Source organism: Bombyx mori, chromosome 15 (assembly GCF_030269925.1).
Source record: "Bombyx mori chromosome 15, ASM3026992v2".
NCBI lineage: Eukaryota > Metazoa > Arthropoda > Insecta > Lepidoptera > Bombycidae > Bombyx > Bombyx mori.
This window is the reverse complement of record NC_085121.1, coordinates 17195786-17217219: the sequence shown is the minus strand read 5'-3', so window position 1 is coordinate 17217219 and position 21434 is coordinate 17195786. Positions and strand designations below refer to the sequence as shown.

At 40.6% G+C, this 21434-nt stretch overlaps 1 long non-coding RNA gene across 2 annotated transcripts; it reads left to right on the top strand.

Annotated features, from left to right (window-relative positions):
• Nucleotides 1-10588: 10588 nt before the first annotated feature.
• Nucleotides 10589-12582, top strand: LOC119629614 (uncharacterized). Of its 2 annotated transcripts, XR_009975082.1 has the most exons (5): nucleotides 10589-11175; nucleotides 11256-11432; nucleotides 11810-11920; nucleotides 12004-12138; nucleotides 12302-12582. It is a non-coding gene; the product is annotated as an uncharacterized LOC119629614 (long non-coding RNA). The 2 variants fall into 2 exon arrangements; XR_009975083.1 differs by lacking the exons at nucleotides 10589-11175; nucleotides 11256-11432 and having other exon boundaries at nucleotides 11530-11920.
• The last annotated feature ends 8852 nt before the right edge of the window (nucleotides 12583-21434 follow it).

Below are 21434 nucleotides of genomic sequence, written 5' to 3'. Positions count from 1 at the left end.
CTAACAAAAAATATTGTTCACGCTGCAGCATTAAGAGATTAATATTATGTAATGAATTAATTATATATATGTATAATTATTACTTTTAATATAATTTTTTTTTTTTGATGAATATGCATAAAAAATTTCACAGAATCGGTCAAGCGGTTTCGGAGGAGTATGGGAACGAACATTGTGACACGAGAATTTTATATATTAGATTATTACTTTTAATAAATTAAAACAATTAATGTTTGGTGTTTTGTTATTTTTAAACAATATTCCCTCATCGTTCACAGCGCTCCAGGCCTTTTTCACTCATATTCCACATCCTTATACACTTCCAATAAGTTAGGAATTTTTTTCTACACTAGAAATTCTCTAGAAATCTTATATATGGCAAGACAACGTTTGCCGGGTCAGCTAGTAGGTCTATAAAATCGTAAATTGTTTATGGATTTCTTTCTTTATGGACTTATATTTTCAAAATCAATCATTTGTTCATTGGTTGATGATTTGATAACATTTGTATGATAAAATTTTCATGAATATAGACACAGTAAAAATATCAATTACTAGCTGTACCCGTCCGCTATGCTGGGCATTTAAAATTAACATTATTATTTCTCACCCCCACAAAAGTTCTCATCATTAACGCCCCCGCAACTGGTGTTGGGAGTCCAACACTCATATAAATATTAGCCTATCTATTAAGTACATGTATTTTCTACACGGATACCAAGTTTCAAGTTAATCGAATCCATGGTTCAGTAGTTATAACGGAACATCCGTAAAAACCACTGTAGATTTATGTAACTATATAAGTATAGATTATGGGATGTGAGTTTAGACATTCTCGCTCACGACTCGGTCGTGCGCGGACGTGCTTTCCGATCCGTGGCCCGCTTGCGAGCTACGTCTCTGAACTCACAGTTGTGCTCGACAGTTTAGTGACCGTGAATACATTCTCGTTTACGACTCGGTTGTGTGTGAACGTGCCTTCCAATCCGTTGGTCGCTTGCGACCTACGCATCGGAATACACATTTGTGCGTGATAGTGTTGTGACCGTGAATACCCACCTCATACCAACTGTCTTTTTCAAGGCAACCAATCGCTACGATCAGGCTTCCTGTGGCACTCACAGGCTAGCGATTTCCTAACCCTTCCCAAAACAACAGTCTTTTTCAAGACTAGACCCCCGCTCGCGATTCTGCCTGCTGTAGCACTATACAGCCCGAGCGGGTTCCTTTCCTTTTCCCCGCCGATTGCCGTTTTCACGGCATAGGCATTCCCCCCCCCTGCTCCTTGCTGTCCTGCAGCACAGGGGGGTTACAAATCCTATCCGGGGCCTCGCCTTTCGGCGAGTTCAACAAAAGTCCCGGGGCCGCCCCCCCCGGGCTAGAAGAAAGAAAAATGGAAGACAGTGAAAGTGTTAGTGACATTGTCGGGTTCCTCCGGGATAGGTACCCGTCAATTAGGGCCGAGTATCTCGAGTTTAGGGCCGCTCGTAGTAATCCCTCCCCCCCCGCGTCCGTCGCCGCGTACTTTAAACGTGCCTCGGAGGCACGCGCCGCGCCCCCCGCCGTCGTATCAAATTCGAGCGCACGTTCCCACGATGCGGCTCACATAGCGCCTAACGCTACCCCCACCCCCGCGCCCGCGTCGATTACGTCATCGCGCGCTTCGTCCGTCGCGACCTCGATCGTTTCGAGTTCAGGCTCCGATACCGAATCGGAGATGGATTTCGAATCCGCGTCAAGCCCTCAGCCTGGAACTTCGGATGGGTTCCAAACCGTAACGCGCGGCAAAAAGCGTACTCGCGCCGTGGAGTCCCGGAGCTCCACGACGAAGCAGACTAAATCCGCGACCGCCTCCCGCCCGCAGGTAGTCGTGACCCCGGAGTCGGACTCCGCTCGCCGCGTAACTCCACCGCCGCGTCCCAAGCCCGCGCCCGCTCCTAAAGTAGCTGCCCCGCCCCCGCTGATACTTCAAGAGAAGACAGCGTGGAATCGAGTGTCCCAGGCCCTTCAGGCAAACAAAATTAACTACACCCATGCGCGTAACGTCGCGCATGGGATTCAGATAAAGGTCGCAACGCCGGGCGACCATAGGGCCCTCTCTTCATACCTCCGAAAGGAGAACATAGGTTTTCACACCTATGCTCTTCAGGAGGACCGCGAGCTCCGCGTAGTAATACGCGGAGTCCCCAAGGAGTTAGACATCGAATACGTTAAGGAGGATCTGATCGCTCAGTCACTCCCTATAGTTAGTGTGCATCGGATGCACAGTGGGCGGGGCAAGCAGCCCTATAATATGATTCTCGTCGCGTTGGAGCCAACCCCGGAGGCCAAAAAGAAAATCTCATGCCTCTCGAAAGTTTGCGGCTTATCCGGGGTCTCCATCGAAGCCCCCCATAAACGTGGCACTCCCGGGCAGTGCTATAGATGCCAGCTATATGGCCACTCGGCGCGTAATTGCCACGCGCGTCCCCGCTGCGTGAAGTGCCTCGGCGATCACGCTACGTTAGATTGCGTTAGAGATAGGGAAACCGCGACCGAACCCCCAAGTTGTGTCCTATGCCTTAAGCAAGGGCACCCCGCGAACTACCGTGGATGTCCTAGGGCTCCGCGCAAGCGTTCAACCCTCCCAGCTCCGCGAACCGTCGGCCCAAAGACTTCGGCACCCTCAGTGCCGAAACCTGCCTTCGTGCCGGCTGCAGTTCCCACGGTTTCAGCGTGGAAAAAGCCGCTGCCGTATACGAAGGCGGGAACGCAAACCGCACCCCCGCCCCCGCTCGCGACACGCCCCGCGCCCCAGCCCCTGCTCGCACCTCGCCCCGCGCCCGCGTTCCGTCCCCCGCAATCCTCTGCCGTCAACGACTTCGCGCTCGTGCGCGACTTCGTCACCGCGGTGAACTTCGACCGCCTGCGATCGTTCGCAGACGCCATCCGTAGGTCGGTAACCCCCGAACAGAGACTCGCGGCCGCGTTCGACCACATGGACGTATACGAGTCCGTGTCCCGCACTTTATAAAAATCTTTACCGGTAATCAATGGCGCAAAAAGGTAGAGAAAAACCGTATTCCCTTACGTTAGCATTCTACAATGCTAACGGACTCGCGCGGCAACGCGATCAAATTTTCGAATTCCTCCGCGACAATCTTGTAGATATCTTGTTAGTGCAGGAGACCTGCCTGAAGCCCTCGCGTCGTGACCCGAAAGTCGCGAATTACGTCATGGTTAGGAATGACAGACTCACCGCCTCCAAAGGCGGGACTGCCATTTACTATAGGCAGGCCCTGCACGTTGTCCCTCTCGATACTCCCTCGCTCTCACATATCGAGGCGTCAGTGTGCCGTATCTCGCTGACGGGACACCAGCCGATCGTCATCGCATCCGTTTATCTCCCCCCGGACAAGCCCCTTCTGAGCAGTGACATCGAGTCGCTGTTCGGCATGGGAGACTCTGTCATCCTGGCAGGCGATTTAAATTGCCACCACACTAGGTGGAACTGCCATCGTACAAACGTTAACGGTAGGCGTCTCGACGCGTTTATAGACGACCTCACCTTTGAAGTAGTCGGTCCCCCAACTCCAACATGTTATCCGTATAACATCGCGCTCCGTCCGAGCACTATAGACCTGGCATTGCTTAGGAACGTAACTCTGCGCTTGCGTTCCATCGAAGCAATGTCAGAGCTCGACTCAGACCACCGACCTGTCGTTATGCAGCTCGGTCGCCCTCACAACCCAGTCACTGTTACGAGGACCATGGTGGATTGGAATAAGCTGGGCACGTGCCTAGCCGAAGCCGCTCCGCCAATCCTCCCTTACGGCCCGGATTCGAATCTATCCCCCGAGGACACCGTCGAATCCATAAACATCATTACCGATCACATCTCTTCCGCGATCATTAGATCTTCAAAAGAAGTCGATGTGGAGGACAGCTTCCACCGCATCAGACTGTCCCCCGATCTTAGGAATCTCTTAAGAGTTAGGAACGCGGCAATCCGGGCCTACGATCGTCTTCCCACGCATTCAAACCGGATTCGGATGCGTCGTCTACAACGCGAAGTCCACTCCCGCTTAAGCGACGCGCGTAACGATAATTGGCATAGTTATTTAGAACAACTCGCGCCCTCCCACCAAGCATACTGGCGACTAGCTAGGACTCTCAAATCCGAAACTACCGCTACTATGCCTCCCCTCGTACGCCCTTCAGGCCAACCACCGGCATTCGATGACGATGACAAGGCTGAGCTGCTGGCCGATGCACTGCAAGAACAGTGCACCACCAGCACTCAACACGCGGACCCCGAACACACCGAGTTAGTCGACAGGGAGGTCGAGCGCAGAGCTTCCCTGCCGCCCTCGGACGCGTTACCCCCCATTACCACTGACGAAGTTAGAGACGCGATCCACAACCTCCAACCTAGGAAGGCACCCGGCTCCGACGGCATCCACAACCGCGCGCTAAAACTCTTGCCAGTCCAACTGATAGCAATGTTGGCTACAATTTTAAATGCCGCTATGACGCACTGCATCTTTCCCGCGGTGTGGAAAGAAGCGGACGTTATCGGTATACATAAGCCGGGCAAACCGACAAACGTAACTTCTAGTTACCGTCCGATTAGTCTCCTCTCGACGATAGGAAAAATTTACGAACGGCTCCTTAGGAAACGCCTCTGGGATTTTGTTACCGCCAACAAAATTCTCATAGACGAACAATTCGGATTCCGCTCTAAACACTCGTGCGTACAACAAGTGCACCGCCTCACGGAGCACATTCTGATAGGACTAAATAGGCGTAAACAAATCCCGACCGGCGCCCTCTTCTTCGACATCGCGAAGGCGTTCGACAAAGTCTGGCACAACGGTTTAATTTACAAACTGTACAACATGGGAGTGCCAGACAGACTCGTGCTCATCATACGAGACTTCTTGTCGAACCGTTCGTTTCGATATCGAGTAGAGGGAACTCGTTCTCGTCCCCGTCAACTGACTGCCGGAGTCCCGCAAGGCTCCGCGCTCTCCCCGTTATTATTTAGTTTGTATATCAATGATATACCCCGGTCTCCGGAGACCCATCTAGCGCTCTTCGCCGATGACACGGCTATCTACTACTCGTGTAGGAAGATGTCACTGCTTCATCGGCGACTCCAGATCGCAGTAGCCACCATGGGACAGTGGTTCCGGAAGTGGCGAATAGACATCAACCCCACGAAAAGCGCAGCGGTGCTCTTCAAAAGGGGTCGCCCTCCGAACATCACTTCGAGCATCCCACTCCGTAGTAGGCGCGCAAACACCTCCGCCGTTAGTCCCATCACTCTCTTTGGCCAGCCCATACCGTGGGTCTCGAAGGTCAAATATCTAGGCGTCACCCTCGACAGAGGGATGACATTCCGTCCCCACATAAAAACGGTACGCGACCGCGCCGCGTTTATCCTAGGACGACTCTATCCAATGCTTTGTAGTCGAAGCAAACTGTCCCTCCGCAATAAGGTAACTCTCTACAAAACTTGTATACGCCCCGTCATGACGTATGCAAGCGTAGTGTTCGCTCACGCAGCCCGCACCCACATGAAATCCCTTCAGGTTATTCAATCCCGATTCTGCAGGATAGCCGTCGGAGCGCCTTGGTTCCTTAGGAACGTGGATCTCCACGATGACCTGGAGCTCGATTCAGTTAGTAAGTATCTGCAGTCGGCATCGCTGCGCCATTTTGAGAAGGCGGCACGACATGAGAACCCTCTCATCGTAGCCGCTGGAAATTACATACCCGACCCAGTAGACCGAATGGTAAACCGTCGACGTCGCCCAAAGCACGTCATTACGGATCCTCCTGATCCATTAACGGTGCTTTTAGGCACCACAAGCACCGGTCACCGTCCTCGTCGAACCCGTCGCTTGCGACGAAGGGCTCGACGAGTGAACTAACCCATAGACACAGCCCACTGAGTTTCTCGCCGGATCTTCTCAGTGGGTCGCGTTTCCGATCCGGTGGTAGATTCTGCGAAGCACTGCTCTTGCTAGGGTCAGTGTTAGCAACTCTCCGGTTGAGCCCCGCGAGCTCACCTACTAACGTTAGGGCGAAGCTGAAATAGCCTCTCAAGGCTATCAGCATAGGTAGGAAAAAAAAAAAAAAAAAAAAAAAAAAAAAAAAAAAAAAAAAAAAAAAAAAAAAAATGAGTTTAGAAATATAGTTACGCTACCCCTTCTAAATTGCGCCATATCTGACAAAGTAAATACATTTATACTGGTATATTCAGATTAATGCTGCATCTGCGAAAGCTGTCTCCGGTGTCTTGCGAAGGCGATTCTCAGGCGAGAAAACAAAAGCACTTATTAGAGCGTGTTTTAGTTGTAATGCTGAAATAGTACATATCAAAAGATGAAACGCTATTTGGCTTAAGCGACATTTTTGCAAATTTACACGAGAGCCATTTCAAGGTTAAACTTTCGAAAAAATATCATGACAAACAATCTTCTTCGGCTATTTGAATATGGTTAACATAATTGATGTAAAAGGCTTTTCAAATATAATATTATATTAAATTTATCTGATAATTACATACTTCCAATTAACGTGCGAAAATTTACAGCTCATTATATTTTCAGTGGTGGTCATCGCGGCCTAAAGGGTAAAAAATGTGGTGATTGCAAATCCAGCGATACGACTCACATATAGCGTTGCTCAAATCGCAATGTATCAAATTTTCGAAATATAAATACAAATTAATATATTCACGATGAATAACTTTTTTTTTTTCCCTACCTAAGCTGGTAGCCTAGAGAGGCTATTCCAGCGGAACCTTAACTAGTAGGTGAGCTCACGGGGCTCAAACCTGATGACGATGCTAACACGAACCCTAGCAAGAGTCGTGCTTCGCAGAATCTACCACCGGATCGGAAACGCGACCCACTGAGAAGATCCGGCGAGAAACTCAGTGGGCTGTGTCTGAGAGTTAATTTACTCGTCGAGCCCTTCGTCGCAAGCGACGGGTTCGACGAGAACGGTGACTGGTGCTTGAAGTACCTAGAAGCACCGTTAGTGGATCGGGAGGATCCGAGATGACGTGTTTTGGGCGACGTCGACTGCTTTCCATTCTGTCCGCAGGATCGGGAATGTAGTTACCGGCGGCCACGATGAGAGGGTTCTCATAATCAAATTCGCAATATTTATGTTGGAGACGGTCATTAGTTTGGTAGCTAAACGAAACGCAGCACGATTCCCGAGAGATGGCAGCATGATTAATTGTGGTATCGTTGGAACTGGGCTAACTTCGTGCTACGACAGAGCCTAGTCGATGGAGGCGCGTAGACGCCATCAGACTTACCAACCAGCCTTCTTGAAGAGCAGCCTCTTGAATCCGTTCTAAGAACTGTCATTCGTTTTCGTTTGCCAACGTCAAGAGAAGATTCTAAATTGTTCTAAGACAACAAACGCGATTGGTGTACTCAATATTTCTCTTAGCTCGATCACCCTATTCGCCCCTACAATGTCTGATGATGGTATTAATAAATGTGGCTTCTCCAACATAATATATAAATTACTCGTGGTAGGTTTAGTTGTAAGAAGTCAAACTTGAACTATCTATATATTAATACGTGAAGCAAAAACTTTGTATCCCTTTTTACGAAAATTGCGCGGACGGAGGGGTATGAAATTTCTCACACTTATAGAGATTATAGAGAAGGAGTGCACAATACTAATATTTTTATTAAATAATATATAAAAGATACTTTAAATCAATAAAGAAAACATTACACACACATATACTCTTTGTTTACTGTCAATTGGGAAACTTCTGTTATTGTTTAAAGTCTGTGGTCGAATTGAAAATAAATTAATATTGTTTGTCTTTAATATTATTGATCTATAGTGCAGTTTTGGCGAATACTATGATTATATTATCGAATAATAATAGTGTTTGTCAATAGAACCATAATAATGTTTAAATTTATAATTTCAATTAATTATATTCGAATTTCGACTACTGTGAGGCCACTAGTTTAAATAAAAATGCATCGAATAATAAATTTTACTTCCGATTCAATTCGTCTTGTTGTCATTTTTAAATCCCGCGTGTACCAGAAGTTAAGGTTAACTTGTTGCAACATCAAAGAGATTTTCCGTGACGCCGTGAGCGAAATCTCGATGAGGCAGTTTAGATAAACTTCATGCTCGTTCAGAAAGTCGCATTAAAAACTATTTTCTCGCAGCCTTTTCAAAGTAAATTTACTTTGTGTTTGATTATCTTGAAAGGCAACTTACAATGGAACTTACGTCACGTTAACTTGATGTCACGTGTTTTTTTTAAACGGCTTAAATGAATATTTTGGGACATTAATAATATTAACACAAAATTATTAAATCAAAATCAAAATTCAAAAAAAAAATATTCAACATAAATGAAAGTACATACTTGTTGAACGTCAAAAAGAACTACCGCCAATTAACTAAAAACTAGCCTCCGTGCTGAGAACTGGCAAGAAGCTCAGCGGGCATGTCCTATTTTTTTTAAATATTATATTTAAAAAAAAAAAAATATTAGATATTTTTTAATATTATTTTTTTTTATTGCTTAGATGGGTGGACGAGCTTACAGCCCACCTGATATTAAGTGGTTACTGGAGCCCATAGACATCTACAACGTAAATGCGCCACCCACCTTGAGATATAAGTTCATTCATTCATCAAGTAATTCATTTTTACAATGAGTATTATAACGTAACAATTATTGCAATATTGAAATGCCCGGAATGCCCTGTTATTTTTGTTTGTTTTAGAACAAAATTAATTTTTAAATGTCGTGTTCAACTTATGACAAAAAATACTACTGCCATTTTAGTAAGCACAAAGAACGCCAAAAAAAAAACAAGCTTGATAAAAGAACTCGGGACGAGACTGAACCTTTTCACTGTAACCGGGGACAAAGCATTTGCATTTTCCCTGATTTATTTAATTTGTCTACATCAAACAAAGGTCGCCGCGGGATATTCATTATTGGACTTGACATAACAGAATGTTCTCGTTGTTCTATAGTTGTTATTCAATTTTACGAAACAATACCTGATGTCTGTTAGTGTCCTTGGGCGATAATCGAAACCATTGATACTGAAGTCGTATTGAAATTTTATAAAAAAAATCTAAAGTATTAGTTGGATTAGCATGGGTAAGATCCGATGTCTGCTTATTTATGGCGTATGGTAATGATCTTTGCTGGGTCAGCTATGATACAATGCAATCGAAACCTCAACCCGTTGAGTTAAGGTGTATAGTGGTAAGCACGTGATCATGTCAATAAGCTGCGTCGGAATTGCACACAAAAACTTAAAGATCCGAAAAAAAGACAAAGTTTTTTTTTAAAATTGAATCCAGAAATACTTTTTGTTGGTCTTATAATCTGTATCTTAAATACGTTCGGAGCACTGCCTCAAATCTTCAAGTTTTGAGAATATGTAAAGGTCTTAAGTTTCAGAGATGATTGATTTTTGAGATGGTTATTTAGGTAAACAATAGAAAATTTAAAGAGGGTTGTCTTGGACTATGACGCGGCACTGAATGCCAAACGTCATTAAATTGACAGATATAATAACAGAAAGATTAAAAATATTAATTTAATTAATTAATTCATGAGACAAACCTCGAGATGATTGATCACTTATTTTTAATCAAAACGTCTCAAAACTATAACATGTACTAATAAAAAAAAATATAAAAATATATGAATATTTGGTATCTCAAAATTAACACCAAACCATGTTAAGGATGTATCAGTGTCGCTTGTGCGATCTGAGCTTCACTTATCAGAATTTCTCGATTCTTCTCCATTTCATCAGTTTAAGTCACTGTCAGTTAAATGTCGTCACTACTGACATTGTCGGCATGCGAAACCCATCGCGTAACTCGCGAGAGACAAGTTAGACATAGGTTTTAACGCGGCTTTGCATACTAATTAATTCTGCTCGCAAATCGGATTATGAGCGACTTTCCTCCTCGAATTTCGCAGATCCCGTCGTTTCGAACAATTAAACATCGGCTTAATTGTGCGGGAGATTGAGTGTTTTGATGGTAGATTTTGTTTGGTTAACATAAATGGTGTCAACAGCTCTCTTGCTGCATAGAATATAATTAATTGTTATGTTTCTACAAAATTTTATTTTTATTGCGGCCCTTGTAGGCGCATACAGACGAGCATACCGTCTACCTGGTGGTAAGTGGTTACCGTCTCTCGTGGACGTCAGCAATGCCAGAGGTACAGCCAAGTCGCTGCCTACTACTTTTGAGTTTTTTTGTTTGTTTTGCCTACATTTTTCAGTTTTGCGGAATCTTATCTTATCTTAATCTTTAGGTATGTTGGCAGTACATTATTTACTACGAGGTCTATTAAAAGCTTGGATGTTGTGATTCCAATACAGTTCATACATAAATAACTAAGCCAAGGCGACATCCATGTTCTGGTAGTCTGATAGTACTTAACGGTAGGCAACGGCTTGGCCTCTGCCCCTGGCATTGCTGAAGTCCATGGGCGACGGTAACCACTCACCATCAGGTGTGCCGTACTTGTTCTGCCTACAAGGGCAATAACAAAAAACCAAAAAAAACGTTATGGACACTCTGTTATTTTTATGGAAATTACAAAAGAGCATGAAACATTTAAGAGTTGTAGTGGCAGAGCAGCCTTGCGATTCTCTAAAAGTCAAACAAGAACTCGCATCTCACTACGAAATTCTCCATCACTTCGCATTCGCAATAGAATGACCTTGAATTGGCATTCTGTAAACACTAATCTTAATTACCCTGCCTCGAGCGAAGTGAAGTGACAACAAAGTTTGTTTATACTACTACTAGGGATAGCCGTTAACACGCAAATGTAAATCGAAGCTTACCGGTTTCAGTTTTTCGTTGTATTTATAAGCATTCTGTAAGAAAATACTATGAATTTAAGCTTTGGTGTTAAAGCCACATCTAATTTAACTAAAAAGAAAATTAAAAGTCATATATTTATGATATTAATTGTAATTTCTGGCTGCACGCTAAGTTCCTTTGCGTGCACTAGCGAATACCAGAATTAAAAAACAAAATTTTAATTGTTTTCAAAACAATCTCGAGCGGTCGGAAGTTTTTATTTTACTTTTTCTAGATTTTTTTGTTACTTTGTGAGTGAATTTAACGTTAAATCAAAATTATGAGGTAAGTAAAAGTTAGTTTTCAGGCTATCAATGGTTCATCCATTTGTTTTTTAATCTAACATTTCAATATATTACCAACAGATTTAACGAGCGTTCTTCTCATCCGACATTGGTGCAAATAGAGGCATTGATAGACGTTTTGGATTAAAAGCTAGCGAAACAAAAGGTTTAATCGTATCTCAACATGTTCAATAAGAGAACAAGGATATAAAAAAAATATAGGAACTAAATTCTCTTGCCAGATATGATCCATTCCCGGTGAGATATTTAGGACATGTTAACATCTATTTATGTATGATAAATCTATCTACTACGTTTTTATTGATATTCTATTTTAACAGGGAATATCGGTAATTTATCTGTTTCTCAAATTCACCAATAACAAAAAAATTATATTGAATTAAATAAATCAAATCATTAACAATTTAGGTATTGCAAGTTGGATTGATGTTGTTGGAATGTTTTTATTGATGCAGAGGTGACTGTATTTATGGTAAAGGGTGTGCATATTGGTACAGGGGTGGCAGGCAGTTCCAGAGTATTGACTAAACTGACATTATGTAGGCTAAAGGCTGCATACTCCGTTTAAAATAAATGAACAAAATTTAGGCATAACCTATTTTATTATATTTAAGGAACTACAACAGATTGAAAATACTAATCCACATCATCAGAATATTGTAAGGAGAATTTATTGCCAACTCGGAAAATGTATCTGTATTGGAACAATCCCAAACATCCTACAGGTACGTATGTTATACCTAATTATCTTAAATAAATACCTAAACAAAACTTGCATTTTAAAAATTAATATTTATTGGCTTTTTAGCATTGCATCAAGAATCTCCTATTTTGCAGTCATCCTCCCCTAACTAAATGCAAGTGACTTCTACTTATTGTGATGCTACTACTAGTAGCTCCAGCCACAGTAGGTCTCATGTTAGTCAAGAGATTGGGTTGTTAGGTAAGTGTTTATTCAGGTCAAAGTACCTATTCATTGAACAACCATATTAGGGACATTGATTTATGCATAATGCTGTTACTTGTTAATAAAAACCTTTTCTTGTATGTATTCTAAACATTGTATTTTAACTAACCTTGTTTTTAAATAAATTTATTTTTTTCAGCACCTCAACACCTGACCTGCTATTTCACCACTTTTCAATGAAAAGCAGAGTATACTCAAATTACAACAAATTACACAGTACCAGGATATATAACTTAAACAACCATGGGGGAATAAATAGTCGACAGTCTGCAAGAAGGATGAACTGTTGGTGGAATTAGCATATGCAGCTAGGAATTTTAAACCTGTATTTCCACATATTACTGATGCAAACAAATTTCAAAATTATTGTATATAACTATTGAATAAAACTATAATAAAACTATTTTTATAAATCATTAATTTATATTTGAAGTTAGTTCACACTATAAGTAAGCTAATTAGTAGAATTTAACAAAGTAATTCAACATGACCATCATAATCTGAGATTATGGGAACTGGCAGCTCTGCACAATTGCAAATGTTGTGCAAAACACAACACGCAACAGCTATTTTTGCTATCTTATCAGGGTGATAAATTGGCACCTTATGGATCAGCAAACACCTGAATCTACTCTTTAACAGAACTATTGTTCTTTTCACTGAGTTACGGGCAGTGGAATGAAGGTGGTGCTACAAAGCTTCAGGAGTATCTCTCTCCGTATTAGCATTAGCTAGCCATTATTAGCAGGTATTAGCTAGCATAGCATTATCGCCTATTTCTGAAGCAGTAATGCGTTTCGGTTTGAAGGGTGGCGCAGCCGTTGTAACTATACTGAGACCTTCGAATTTATATCTCAAGGTTGGTGGCGCATTTACGTTGTAGATGTCTATGGGCTCCAGTAACCACTTAACACCAGGTGGGCTGTGAGCTCATCTAACCATTTAGATGGTGAAATGAAAAAAAATTTAGCAAAAGGTGTCATAAGGTTGGAACGTTGAGCATATACAGAAAGACCAAAAAGATGTTAAATAATTATAATGGTCATTACTTGCTGTCATTGACTAATCTTTAGTAGATTTTATTTTGTTTTTTTTATAACTGAATAAAGTTTATTTAAAATAAATACTAAATTTCACAATAACTTTAAAGCAATATACACAATTCAATTTAACTGAAATGAATACAATCTGAATACATAGTTCATAATATACATTTCGTTTATGGATTACATATCATCAGAATTTCGAAAAATATTAATGGATTTACAAATTGTACATTTTCTGGCATGATAGCCTTTGTGACAGTAAAACCATTTTTTATTGGTAGCAGGTCTTTTTAAGGCCACCAACGTCCCATCAATACACCCAACAACCAAAGTGATTTTAATTTTTTTATAAAAACTGCAATATTTAGCATTAGATTAATATTGGTACTTTTTTTTAGGAAGAAAAAAAAAAATTATTTAGTTTAAACCACCTTCTTTTTTCTTCAGTTTTCCTTCAACTTTTGCCATTCTTGAGCATTCTGCGGGAATCTTAAATATTTATATATAGTTGCTGGGTTGTTCAGAGCCTCCACAACCTCAGATATACACTGGGATATCTGGGACAAATATGTTCTTATATTTTCTTTTATGATTTTTTTGGTAACTTCATTTGCCCAAATAAACAAGGTGCACAATAACTGAAACTAAGAAATAATCATTATACAATACACATAGTTATTAGAGAATCTAATTTGTATTCTTTCAAGATATTTTTGGTAGATTAGTTTAGTGGTATTGTTTTACAATAATGGGAGAGTTGGATATAAACAAATGAGCAAACTTTAATAATATGTTTTAAAGTACCTATTTTGTACATAAAGACACAATCTTACCACATGGAATATAATAACCGGCAAACTTCTTGAGCAGTTGTTGACGTAGTGGGGGTAAGTTTGCGCATGGTACACTCACGTGCAAAAACATTACTTACTCTGCGTCATAATGCTATTAAATTATTAAAATCAACACATGTATTTATTTATATATTTATTAGAACATCAACAAAACATATAGGTTAATAATTGTAATAATTTAATCTTGGGGTAAAATAGATATTCCTTCTATTAAGTCAAAACTAGAGCTGTTGCCAGGTCTTGGTTCAGTTAAAGCGAAGCTGGTATTTGTAATTTTTTTTTCATTATCATAATCTTGACCATCATCATCATCACTGTTTTCATCACCCGAGTCGCTATCATCGTGATGAGTCGACATAGGGCTCATCGGCGTAGTTTACAACTCGGTCGATACGGTCTTCTTTTTTGTCTATAATTAATTATTTTTTGAAGATATTCGATTCGTAGTAATCGAATGTTACTTTTTTCATTTACCAGCTTCCGATTATTTTCTGTTCTTTTTTTCCATCTGAAGCCTAGCTCTTTCATAATTCGTCGTAAGCTTCATTCCGAGCCATTAAAATTTATATCTTCTTTAAATTTTTCGAAGCCTTTCCGTACGGTACGGAGTTTCGCTGCTTGTTATGTAGTTATTATGATTACATCTTTTTATTACAGATTGAACGAAACTATCCATTCCGGTAACTTTCTTCTTCCCTGATCTTTTCTTACCCGGAGTCCGAAACACGGCGAGCAAGCCAGAGCCTTTAGCTTCGTTAATAATGCACCTAACAGTACTCACTGATGTTTTTGTTGCTTCCGAAGTCTGTTTTAATTTTTCCATATCATTCTTCCCCTGTTTTATAATGAAGCAATATACGTCGTACACAAATTTTCTACCCTTTCTTTTAAGTACTACACCAGTTTGTCACGGCATAGTGTATGTTTTATAAAAAATCAACAAACACTCAACAAATAGCAATGGCAACAAAGTCCACAAGCAATTATAACAAATAACTTAACGATTAATAACGATAGACTTTCCACTGTACGCAAGCGTACTTTTGGGAGCAAGCGGAATGAGGGCGGGGTGCGGGACGCAAGGTTCGACTGATCTACCAATAACGCGCTCGATACGATTTCCCCTGCCGTCGCGCCTCACCCTCACCACCAAAGTGATCTAAAATTCGGTTCTGCGCAGTCAAGGTCATTTGCTCAAGAAGTTTGCCGATTACTATACCTACCTTTAGAAGAGTTGAAAGTCCTTTTCAATGGCTTTTAGTGGTCTTCGTCAAAGGGTGTAATTCACACCCTAACTGGTTCATATGATCCTTCGACAATCTATACACTTTCTTTATACTTTTACATAGTCGTCATCTCAAGTTAAAAGTGATAAATTGTGAATTTCGTAGGCTTGTCGACGCATTTCACGCTGATCCGTAGCGTCAGCCTTTTCAACAATGTTTTCAATAAAAACATACGCTCCATAAAATATCGATGAAGAATAAAGTTATTTTAAAGTGCAATTTTGTTAATTAATAGTATTTTTTTAATAATTAACAGCGGTTTATAACGTTTTCGTATATTCTCACTCACAACAAACACTTAAAACACTAACTTTTGATTTGACAAATAAAATGATTTTGCGATGCGAAGTTCTTGCCGAAATTCGACGTGATTTACACTACAGAATGCCGTTTCAAACGTCAACTCATACATTTTAGTAAAAAAATCTCACGCTTGCTAGTTCAATTCACCCGCGAGGGGCGCTAGTGTAGATTCGGCACTACAATGAAATTTACAGAATGCCAATTTGAAAACTCACACCAAATTCACGTGCGAGTTTGTTAAACAACGCTTACAGAATCGCACGGCAGAAGGATGTATTCATGGCGCGTCATTCCTTGGCATAGCACGACTATGACTTGATGCTAAGTGTACTAGGAAATGCAATAAGTTACAGCACGATCGGCAGTGGAGCATTTTTTATGCATGTAATTATTGAGAGGGTAGCTATTACAATACAATCACGACCTCCTAAACTAAGAATGGAATATTTTTTCTTATTTTTTCGGTTAGTTGAGTGAATGATTTCGCGACTAATCTTAATTGGTTATCGGAGAGCATATAATAGGAGACATCACAACGCGAATGACACCATCCTCCTGGAGAAGTGAGGCCTAAGGTTGTATTGTAACAGCTGTTTCACTCTTCCAGCCAATGCTATACCGCTGATGATTCGGATAATTAGAATTTTTGGTGTGATTTTTATTGGACAATATTATTTCTATACCGTGGTACATAATTTGTGAACGAATGCTAAGCATGTATTTTTTTTAAATATACCTAATTGCGGAATTCAAACGCCGATATAGTCTCATTGTTGGATACAAGTACACTGGGGGATTTAAGCTTGAGGTGAAAATGACTCAACAGTTAAACAACAATTGTGGCTCTTATGTCTGTCAGATTCTAAAACCACCACCGACTAGACCAAAACAATAATTAGAATGACAATCTTTAGAGAATATTAAAAATCGTCAACTTCTTCTGCTCGCTAGGCACGAGAAAAAAATCTTAGAATACATTCCGATTACAACGTTTACGTATGTAAATCATATATACGTGCGGGATCCGAGTCTTTATTCCGGGCAATTTATTCTGTGCGCTACACGCGCTACGTGAGGCGGTTCCGCGATGCTCGATACACGCTACAAAGTCAGATGATACGTAATAAACGTGGGATCTGTAGGTTCAAATTAAAAACGAGCCCATATACAATCACATCAGAAAATTCCATCCCAAGGTCACGAAGTTACAATTCCCAACCAGAGTAAATATTTATGAAAAAAATATTTATTATTTGTAACTTGGGCCTCTGAATCATCAATCTTGAAATGAATACCCAATAATTGAAGAAAATGAAGTGCTAATTGAACTATTTCAAAAACCTATTCACGAGAAATTCAATCGATTGTAATCACAATAATTTTCAACTGACTTTTCAGCAGACTATTGCTACATAATTCATATAATAAGCTACGCATTCGTATGACCAAAATTTAACTTGGATTTTCTTTTTTCTCTTCATCAGAAGAATGCTTAACGGTCTTAATCACTATTTTGAAACCAGGGTGCATAACAACCATTATAAAATGAACATCGTTATCCGCACTATTAGACAAATAGAAATAAAGGAAATAAGGGCTGAAAAAATAGGGAAGCTGACGATGGTCGGGTGCGAGTTCACAACATACCCTATTACTAAGAATACGGCTTTGTCTAATCTCCAGCGAATACCTTTACACGGTGAAGATTATAATTATTCTGACGTTTCAAGTTTATATGGGAGGGACAGTGGCCTGATAAGCAAATTGTTCGATGTAGCCGCTAAATTTAGATGGGTCGTCAGATTATACGTCAAAAATGTTTGTCTTCCTCGTTGCACTATTGACAGAATGGTCTCTGTCGACAAACTGACTGACGATTATAGCGTTATTCAGACCACTTGCGACTTTCGTCTAATCGGTGGTAGGACCTCTTGTGAGTCTACACGAGTAGGTACCACCACCCTGCGTATTTCTGCCGTGAAGCAGTAATGCGTTTCGGTTTGAAGGGTGGGGCAGCCGTTGTAACTATACTGAGACCTTAGAACTTATATCTCAAGGTGGGTGGCGCATTTACGTTGTAGATGTCTATGGGCTCCAGTAACCACTTAACACCAGGTGGGCTGTGAGCTCGTCCACCCATCTAAGCAATAAAAATAAAATAAATAAAAAATAAAGAATTGGTGAACGCCAAAGGTCTCCCTTGAGCTCGATAAAATTTGGTAGGAGCTGGGACTAATTCGGTTTCAACCAGAAGACCCTCCATTAAGTCATCTTCCTAAGAAATGAGACTAAGAAGGCCAAAATTACGTTAAGCCAATTTCTATAAGGGAAAGTCTCACTGCTGTTTCGCTTAAGGAAGCAGTTTTTTACACTCTAAATAAGTAACATTGAAGATGGCTATAAGCCATATACTATTTAGATTACAGCATGGAAAGCTTGTGATTAAAAGCTAGTATAGCTGTCATTTCACATACAAGATATTCGTATACTCATACTGGCTATGAAAGCAAGCACTTATAAAAGAATTAAAAAATAATATTATTATATAGTCAGATAATTAAGGTGTAATGTTTTAAGTTACTAACATAGAGATAAGTAAGTAATACTAACAAAATGTATGGTTTATGTGGCTTAACCTATTAAAATCAGTTTCGAGATTGTCGCCTAGCACTTATTAAACGGATTACAGAGTTATCGGTAAATTTAAATGTGATTTAGAATAGTTTTATGATTAGATAAACGTATGAACACAATATATATATGCGTGTTAGTAATAGCTCTAAGACATTGGCGCTTGTTACCATATTCAAGCCTCTGACCTTTTTTTCTACGGACAAATTTCAGATCTTTAGGCAATCGTGAACCAGAATACCCTTTCTAGTACTTTCCTCTCACTCACTCCCGCTACTGTAATCCACAAATACAGTGTATACAGCGACCACTCAGAAAGACCAAACGACGCGGATCAGGTAACCCAGGGCCAGCCCATAGATCTTTTATCGGTATTTTTTATTGCCTTAGAATGCAGTCAACCTAATGAAAAGTAATAAGTATCGTAATACAGAAATACAGGGATATCACTTTGCTATTTATGAATCCATAGACTATATTGGTGACAATTTCGAAAGACTTCTCATCACCGGCAAAGTGGAAAGAAAGAGGTCTAGGGGGCGTAGTCCCATGCGCTGGCCCGATCAGATTAAGATGACTTTGGAATCCAACATTAATGTCGCTATGAACTGCGCGGAGGACAGAAGTAAATGGAGGAACATAGTCCTAACAAAAGTGCTTAGTAAAGGTCATGACCCTCAGAATTGAGGAATACGACGCACGGAGGAGGAGAATATATTAACAGATAACATGGTAAATGTTTGGTTAGATTTAAAGTACATTCTTGTACCTCTTGATTGGGCCACGCATATTACTATCAACACGCACACAATTATTTGAAAATGCGTACGTTAAATTTAAATAATTCTAATCAGGGTTGCGGTCGCACGTGGCGTAACAGAACAGAACTACAGCGACACGTCTGCGTACACCCGTGTGGTCTTACGCAAATACGCAGCTGTCTGAAATTCCTTTTATACACGTTGAGATGTGACATATTTGTCGCCTAGTCTCCACATTTTGACTGAGTATTTTCATGTGTGCGTGACATAATGAAGGTATAAAACAATCGAATAATTGAATATATTATAATTTGCGTAATTACTGGTAGTAGGACCTCTTGTGAGTCCGCACGGGTAGGTACCACCGCCCTGCGTATTCCTGCCGTGAAGTAGTAATGCGTTTCTATGAAGGGTGGGGCAGCCGTTGTAACTATATTATACTTAGAACTCAAATATCAAGGTGGGTGGCTGCATTTACGTTGTAGATGTCTATGGGTTCAGATAACCACTTAAGACGAGGTGGGCTGTGAGCTCGTCCACCTATGTAAGCTATAAAAAAAAGAATAAAATGGCTTAAACAATTTGGGTGCCGCTTCTTCGCAGCAGCTATTATATAGGAAATACCAAAACTAAGTCCCGGGTAATTTCTAGTGGCAAGGCATTTTATGAGCTGGAGAGGACGTTTCTCTCGAACGTTGCATCTGGATATCATCCTACCAATTTATACTTCGAAGCAGTCATGCATTCCAGCAATGAATCAGCCACGATAAAGTTCAATGGAGCTTTCAACTCCACCACATTAGAACACTAAGTAATTTTTCGAGATGACTTTCATCACATTTCCCGTCACCGGAGCAAAGATCACCCATACTATCTGGGACCACTGCGTTTATCAATAGGGCGTTTCCATAAATCTTTTCTGCCATTTATCATCCGCCCCTAGAATGAAATCCCCACCATGGTATTTTCCAAGCGTTGTGACATATCCTTCTTCAAACGAAACTTCCGGAGAGTACTCAGTGGTAAGCAGCGAATTGTCTGTGCCTCTGAAATTGCTGATATTCATGAGCTAATCACCATCAGATAAGGGTATGTTCGTCTGCCTAGAAAAGCAATAAAAAACTCTACAGTACACCTAAACAAGAGGGTGTAATCGATTTTTTTATTGAAAACATTCAAAATAAAACCTGTTCTTTTTAAATTTAATAATAGTCAACCTTAATTACTATAATGAAATAAGAATATCACCCTATAAATATAAACGGAAAGATGGGCTTTAAGGTTTTTATTCAATCCTTGCCGAAGTCGCACAACAAAAGGTTCTTTGAGAAGGAACCCCGAAACGAAGTCCCCGTAATATTTCGTCATTAAAGCGAAGGGGTCTCCCGCGTCCTGTGGTAAATTCTCATTATTCTGATTTGAGACAAGTAAATAAACTTAGTACTGTGTCCCTTAGGATTAGTACGTGAAAGGTTTTCGACGTTTTTATGAATAAAGCAAGGGTTATTTTTACGTAGTTTTTCCATTATCCTTGTAAACCAATTTCAGAAAAAGAGTTTCTTAAATTAATGTTGCTTTTTTACTTCTTTTGATATTTTCTATCACAGCATATTTGCTTTGCTGTTTTGTGATTGATTCAGCAATTGGAGTCATCCATGAAACTTCAAGGTGAATATTGTTGGAAAATATAAGTATTACAAATTATAAATCTTAGGCTAATTATAAATCTACTTCTATTTAGTAAAATAGAAAAACTTCTTATTGTAGAGATAGCCCACCAGTCTCGTGCTATTACTTTTATTGCTGTTACTCCCGTGAGCAGTCATGACTTCTGATTTTATGTTGATCCAACCATGATACAATTGGGACTTATGTCCGAAGGTAGGTGTTGATATTCATGTGGAGATGACAATGAATTCCTAACGCCAAGGGGACCATCAGCATAAGTGCCCATTTAAAGAACGCAATGTACCAAATGCTAATGTTAAATTAAATGTTAATGTTACCAAAGGTTGCGATATGCGAACATGCATAGAAAAACAAAAAATAAAGCTTAGTGCATACGCTTTGGAAAGGTTTCCGAAAAAAAAATTTGTCAGGAAATTAAACAAAATTCAATTCAACCCATTCGGAGGAAACCTGTGCCAGAGAGTTCTTAACTTCAGACACGAGTTTTGATCGTCTGTTGTGTACCACGGTTCGAGAGTATGATTTTTTTTTTGGTCAGGAGGAAATCGCCGGAGTTCCACCCTCCACTGGGGATGGAGGGCGGGGCATGTCGGAGTTGAACCGACTAAAACCTCCTGTCGCTCAACAACCCGCGTCCAAACCTCGCATGAGACAGAACTCATGAAAAGGCAAAGGGGGGAAAGTGAAGCGCTTAGTGCGGAG